The sequence below is a fragment of the Adiantum capillus-veneris genome, chromosome 19 (genome assembly GCF_014529385.1).
Source record: "Adiantum capillus-veneris isolate H3 chromosome 19, ASM1452938v2, whole genome shotgun sequence".
Lineage (NCBI taxonomy): Eukaryota > Viridiplantae > Streptophyta > Polypodiopsida > Polypodiales > Pteridaceae > Adiantum > Adiantum capillus-veneris.
The window spans coordinates 43,711,933-43,719,481 of record NC_140949.1 but is presented as its reverse complement, the minus strand read 5'-3'; positions in this window follow the sequence as shown (position 1 = coordinate 43,719,481).

The window sequence follows — 7,549 nt, the reverse complement described above, 5'->3', positions numbered from 1 at the left end:
TGAGAATAGAACCTTGTACACTATCAAATGCCAAAGCAGCATTGTTGCTCAAAGAGAAAAATAAATCTTCCCAGCCTTTAGTTTATCACCAAACGGCTACAAACTTGAGTCTTTCAATTGACTCAAGATACCTATGAAATCGCTCAAGTGTTCAGATGCAGGCTTCAACTCATCCAACTCCATGTTTACAAGCTTACGCATAAGATGCACTTGATTCACATGAGTTGTATTCTCATACGTATCTATCAATTTCTTCCAGATAGCATAAGCAGTGTCAAGACATTTAATGTCTGTGGGCACCTCATTAGACACAACCATCTTGATGTAATCAATAGCTTTCTTGTTGAGCCTAGCCCAATCATCATCTGATAAAGCTGCAGGTTTTACTTCCAAAAGCGCATCATCACAGTCTTTCAAGAATAAATTCTCTGCATTATATCCTTCCATAAGTCAAAGCCAAAGCCGTCAAACCTCTTGATTTCAAGGAGAGACTTTGACTCACCACTTGTAGATGGTTTAGAGGCCATTTCGGTGCAAAAAGGACAAAAAATTCACTGTTGTAATTTTATGATAGCAGGTTGAAATCTCAGATTTTAATCTCCTGTAGGCTCAATACTCAGTGTAGAAGAGCAAGAGGTAGTAACATTGTGTTACTATCACTTTATCACAAGTGTACAACAATAAACAAGGATAGATTTCAACAATAAAAGCTGAAATTTCAGCACACAAATAGAGCATACATCCCTAGCAAGAATACTTCCACTTTAGCAGTTGAACCAAAGTGCATATGCAACAACCTCAAATTTGCAAATGGATTAAAAGCTATTGCAAAATGTATATTCAACAATACTTCAACTCAATGGCGAGTATTTGTGCGCTCCTTGCCGCACTGTCGAAGCAAGGGACTTGCCGATACACCGTGTACGAGCCGCAGACGGCTCCAAGCACACAACTAGTTTAACTAGTAAGCTCAAGAGGGCAATGGTGTGTCACTCACCCCTTATGCTCCTGCCGTAGAGGATTCCTCGCCGCGAAGAAGAGGGAGACGCCGCTACTTCCGCCGCGCTCAACCGCCTCGCCGCCTCTCGTGCCGCAACGCGCTCGATCGCCACACAACATCTCACTCACACTCTCTCTCTCTCTCTCATCACACACACACACACACACACGCACCACACACACAAGGAGATGGTGAAGGAGAAGTGGAGATGGAGCACAAGAGCAGCTTCTATTGCACAATGTGAGAGAATGAGGTAAAATTAGGTTTAGTTGGCTATCATATATGAGCTACACCCACTTCACACACTTGAACGCCACACCCTTTAGCCACTAACCATCCCTAGCATGTTCGTGTCAGAGTGCGCCTCTCCTCGGCGATCCATCTCTACCTCTTCCTCTATTGGACCGACAACACCACGGCCCTGTCCTCCTCATACTTAAATAAATTATACACGGTTACAGTGTCCGTCGTAGGCGATAGGGTGTCCGTGAGCCACGAGGGTTAACATTGCCCCTTCCTCCTGATGTAGACCGTCCTCGGAAGCTATTGAGTTGAAGCTTGGTATGTCCATGTTGTAGAGCATCTAGATTTGAATCTTGCAAGATCAAGTCACTGTTTTAGCAAGCGGAATATTATGGCCATAAATCATGAGGGGAATGTAAAGTACATGTGGAATTGAGTAAATGCAAGATGTATTTATGGAAATGTATAGACTGCCATTAAGGACAAATATAATTGCACTTTGAGTAAATTAATTAATCAAGAGTTTTGAGCTTATGGGTGAGTCTATTCAATTAGTTAGCTATGACTAAGGTTAAAACAATGGGTAATACTCTAGCTAGTACTAGTTAAGTAGCAAGATTATACTACTATCTGCAAGATTATCTAACTCAGATTCCCTATGCTTTTCAGCTTTGATTAGCCAACTCGCTCTCACAACTGCAAACAAAAAGCTTGAAATGTTAACTGTAAGCTCAATGGAAGTCTTTTAATTTTTATATTTTATTTTTTTTTAATACTTTTTTTCTTTAGGTCACAATCATGTGACGTGTGTGCTTATTTTGTATGTCCGGGGTTTTTTGCTTCTCAAGGAAAAGCGCCCACACTGGGAACCTCTAGGGCTCTAGTACCATAGACAATACATGTGAGTGAAGTACCAATTCAAGCCAGGATTTCTCTTCCAGCGTAAGATATTTTTCATTTGTGGCACTTATGTTTTTTTTTTTTTTTTTGCTTCCATTTCCTTGGTATTCGCACTAGTGTTTTTTGTTGTTTGAGTGAGCAAGCCTTTCTCTGCCTAAAACATTCCTAAGGTCTCAAATACTCGGATAATTTTATTAGCTAGGCCTAGTGGTCAAGTAAATGAGTTAACCTATAGTCACGGTCTCCTAATCTCCAGGCTCATCCATAAGATTAAACTAGAGTTCAATCAACTTTAGCAAAGACAAATTTATACATCTATAATGGCAGATAACATCATAACTATTGCACTCAAACAAAGAATGAAAAATCATTATTAGCAATTACACATATCCACCAACATGAATCATGGAAAGTAGTACACCTGGAGGTATGGAGTGGCTCATTTCGTTGAAGCAGATGTCCTCAGCCATGTGGATGGAGATCCATATAAGTCCTACCTAACACATCCAAAAACAGGCACTATACCTCTAGGAGGCATGTCAGTGTGAAAAATTAAAACTCCTAAAAACACAAATCAAAACACAATCTAGACCCTAACCTACCTATCTGTCCCCTTTTAGAATCAAGGAAAGAGGATATTATATAAACCGGGTGGCCACCCTAAGGCTAGGCCTCTATCCTCATCATCTAGATAAATAAAATCGTTTTCCGTGAGGCATAGTCTTCCTCGGTCTCTATTAGTTCCTCTTCATCATCCTCTTGTGCAAGCATGCTAATCAAGAACCTCGCGATGCGTGGATACTCATCTTGTGCAAAAGAATAAGCATGTGCCATTGGAGACACATTCGCTACTGGGTAGGGATCACTAGTTAGCCATAGACGTATCAGCCATTCTAACTCCTCAAAATTTCTCTCACATGCAAGGCTCTCTATCAAATCCCATTCGCAAGAAAGTATAGGGTAGCATACGTAGAACACTTGAGGAAAAGCCAAGGGGTACCTTTCATCAAAAATAGAAGTGCATGCCTCTGGTGAAGTAGCCATTTCTGACAAGACAGATAGATTTGATTAGGCCTTTAAAACATAAGAGTTGTTTTTGTGTGTTGCTTGAATTGACACGGTGAATTTGGACTTATATGTAAGATCTGATAGGGTGCTCTCTCGTTGCTAGTCGCTCTTGCTCTTTACTATTTTTGTTTTTTGTGAGTATAAGGCTATATATATACATTCCCTAAGATTGGAATTGAGAGGTCAGGGAGGAAGGTTGAGAGGGGAGCGAGTGAATGATTGATGTTAGCAAACACTCCCCCCTTCCTTGGGTAGATCATACCTTTTGGAATGAGGTCGTCACCTTTTGAAACCAATTGTTCCAAGTTGTTATGGGTGAGGTTTTAACCAATAGTTTTCGACCGCCCTATGCGTTTCATCTAGTTGCAAGGGTGGTAAGGTACTCTCCCATGATTTTATTTGCAACGTTGTTGTAGGTGGTGAACTTACCCCGGAGGTGCAAACTCTTTCGTGCTTGTATGGATGTACAGTGGTAGGTGGAGGTTGTGTCGAAGCTTCTATTTGCGTATAGGAACTACATGAAGAGCAAGAAGCTTCATTTGATTTCCCTGTTCTGAGCTAGGTGGAACAAATCGTTCTTTCTTTGGTACCCAAACTAGCTCTGATCGGGTGTGTAACATTCCATGATTTTTTCCTTTCCGCGATTTTCAATTTGTTTTGGAGCCACAGGATTGGGTTTACATGGGCCAGGTGACAGGTAAGAGTACACTTTACGTTTGGGCACCCAGATTTGATCATTTCCTTCATAGTATCCTTGGGCTTCCAATAGTCGTTTAGGAATCCAACGCAACGTTTCTTTACATTTCTTGGAGTGAGTGGGACGGTTCTTACTAGGTTTCCGTTTTTTTGCATCAACCATGCTCACTACAGAGGCTTTAGGGACCCACTTGTATGTTTTCTCTGTTATATTAGGATGGTTCTTGTGTGTCTCAAGCTTTCTTTCAACTACATCAGTTGAAGCTCTAGAGAGTTGGGCTATGGGGACGTATGGTTCAACCTCCTGGACATGCAATGTCTTGGGTTTTATTTCCTTAGGCAATATCTCAGGGACTATGGCTTGAGTGGTAGGGCTAAGAGTTGGTTTTTGCGTTGTAACACCCCCAGTCCCCCAATCAATAGTGCATTTGGTGGCTATCATCCACGTGCGGCCTAGGTTTATATTACCCTCCATAGTTCCAGTAGGCATGACCAAAAAGTCTTGAGCTACAATTCCATTGTCATAACTGACAGAAGTGTGCCAGATTCCAAAAACCGTAGTTTTTTTCTTGTTGACACCCTTGACTTGGATAATACTCTCAGATAGAGGTGGCTTCCCTAACTGACACCACACCCCATAGGATAGCAGATATTATTTAGCACCCGTGTCCAATAAGGCGTTATATAGCACTTTTCCATAGGCACTATTTAACTCAATAGGGTATCGTAGAGGTGTGTCAGAGTCCAACCCCTCTTCGATTTCCACGTGGAATGCATTTGTGACTCCAAGGTTAGCCTCTCGTTTTTGTCTTATACGTTGTTGTCGCTCCTTAGCCTCAGCTTGAGCTTGTATCTTGTTTAACTCGGGTGGCTTTGGCGGCCTTCTTTTGATGAATGGCCCGTAGTTCTTCTTGGCTTAAAGGATCATAATATCTTTTGAATTTACTCCCATTGAGGAATCCAATGGTTTCAACTCCATCAAGAGTTTCCACACGAAGGGTACCTTGTGGGGTAATTTCACATACTCTATATGGTCCTTTACCAGCATATTTCAACTTTTTCTTCTCTTTACGTACTCCATACATAAGGACTTTATCACCAACTTTGATGTCCTTGTCCTTCACATGGCGATCAAACCACTTCTTTCTCCTATCCTTTTCCACAAGAGCATTTTGCACAGCCAACTGTCTCTCTTCGTCTAGTTTTTCTAAGATATACAAACGCTCGGTTAAGGGGTTACCATTCCATCCTTCTTGCGAAGCTACCCTAAGACTAGGAATGACAAACTCCCAAGGCATAACCGCTTCTTGGCCGTATACCATTTTGAATGGCGTACAATTAATAGCCACTTTATAAGCAGTACGATAAGCCCATAGAGCAGATGTCAACTTCAAATCCCAATCAGTGCGATGAGCTTCTACCGTCTTGGTTAAAATAGAGATTAGAGTCTTGTTGGTGCTCTCGGCTTGTCCATTAGCTTGCGGGTAATAAGGTGTAGACTTATGGTGGGATATCATAAAGGTCGTGGTAAGCTCTCTTATTACCTCATTTATAAAATGGGTACCATTATCACTAACAATTTCAAAAGGGCAACCAAATCTTGTGATAATGTTCTCAAAAAGAAACTTAGCTGTTGTCCTCGCGTCAGCTTTTTGTGAAGCCTTAGCTTCAGCCCACTTTGTTACATAGTCCGTAGCAACTAGAATATATCGAGATTGAGTGTTGCGAGCTGCGGGACTAATTGGACCTACAAAGTCTAAGCCCCATTTTTCAAATGGTTGGGTTACTTTAATAGGATGTAAGGGCATTCTGTCTTTGCGCTGTGTGGTCTTGTAACGTTGGCACTCATCACACCCTTTTGTAAAAAGTGATGCATCCTTAAATAAAGTTGGCCACCAATAGCCTGATTGCAGCACCTTTCTAGCAGTCAGGTCTCCTGAAAAATGTCCTCCTGCTATGCCCATATGTGCTTCTTGCAAGATATACAAATATTCATCCTCGCGGGCACAACGCCTAAGAATATCGTCCTTGCCTAATCTATACAGAGTTCCGGCAATCAAACAATAGGGTTCACATTCTTTTACTAGCCTTCGAGCGATATCCTTACGAAGTTCCTTGGGTGGAAAACCATTAACTAAAAAGTTAACAATGTTCTCACTCCATTCAGGCATAGTCTCAACTATGAATAGGGAAGTATCGGGTAATTCATCATCAACTCCTGTAGGGGCTTCACCATTGGGTATGCGAGACAAATGATCAGCCATGACGTGCCTTTTACCGGGTCTCACTACAATCGTGAAATCAAACTCCAGAAGAATTAACAACCATCGTGTGATTCTTCCTGTGGAGCATGGCTTGTTTACCAGATACAGCAACGCTTGATGGTCCACATAAAATACAAACTTGTTTGCCAGAAGGTAGTAGCGAAATTTCTTTACTGCATAAACCATTGCCAAACCTTCTCGCTCTGTAGTGGTGTAGTTCCTTTCAGCATCGTTCAATTGACGGCTTGCAAAGCTAATGGGATAGTCCAATTTATGTTCTCCTGGTTGAGTGAGAACACACCCAATAGCAAAGTTTGATGCATCAATATGCACATGGAAAATGACATCCCAGTTAGGTGTCCTTAAAATCGGAGCACTTGCTAGTGTTTTCTTCAATTGTTCATAGGCCTGGTCACACTCTTCAGTCCATTTAAATTCAATGAGAAGCTTGTACAAAGGACGTGCTATCTCAGCGAAAAATAAAATAAACCGTCGATAATAACCCACGTGTCCCATGAACCTTTGAACTCCCTTGTAATTGGTTGGTGGTGGTAACTCTAGAATCACTTTAATTTTGCTCTCATCGGTTGAGATACCATTCTTGGATACTATATGCCCTAAAATAACTCCATGCTTGACCCAAAATTGGCATTTGAACGGGTTCAATGAGATACGATATAACCTACACTTTTCAAACACCTTCCGCAAACATGATAGATGTTCTTTCCAAGAAGAGTAAACACAAAGGTCGTCTAAGAAAGCTTCACAAAACTCTCTCAAATATTCTTTAAAAGCAGTGTTTATTAATCGTTGGAATGTAGCAGGGGCATTTGTTAAGCCAAAAGCCATCACACGAAATGCAAACACGCCAAATTCTGTGATGAAGGCAGTTTTAGCTTGGTCCTCTAGCGCTATCGTGATTTGGTTGTAGCCTGAGTACCCATCTAGAAAGCTATAAGCTTCCTTGCCTGCAACTCTTTCGAGTACATGTTCGGAATATGGTAGGGGGTAATGGTCTCTTCTAGTAGCTGCATTAACTTTTTTGAGGTCCACGCACACCCTGAGTTTCCCATTTTTTTGGCACGATAACTATTGGAGACACCCATTCAGAGTGTTCATAGGATATATGAACCCACATTTGATAAGCTTTTCTAGTTCTTCTTGAATGATCTTTGCGTACTTAGGATTCATCGGGTAGGGTCTTTGTTGTACGGGCTTCGCAGTGCTAATCATAGGGATTGTATGTTGGACCACAGAAGGTGGAACACCTTTCATATCATGGTATGTCCAAGCGAATACGTCCTTGAATTCCTTGAGAAGCTCTTTGAGGACCGCCTCTTCAACTTCTGTGAGGTCTTGGGCAATAAAAAAGGTTTTG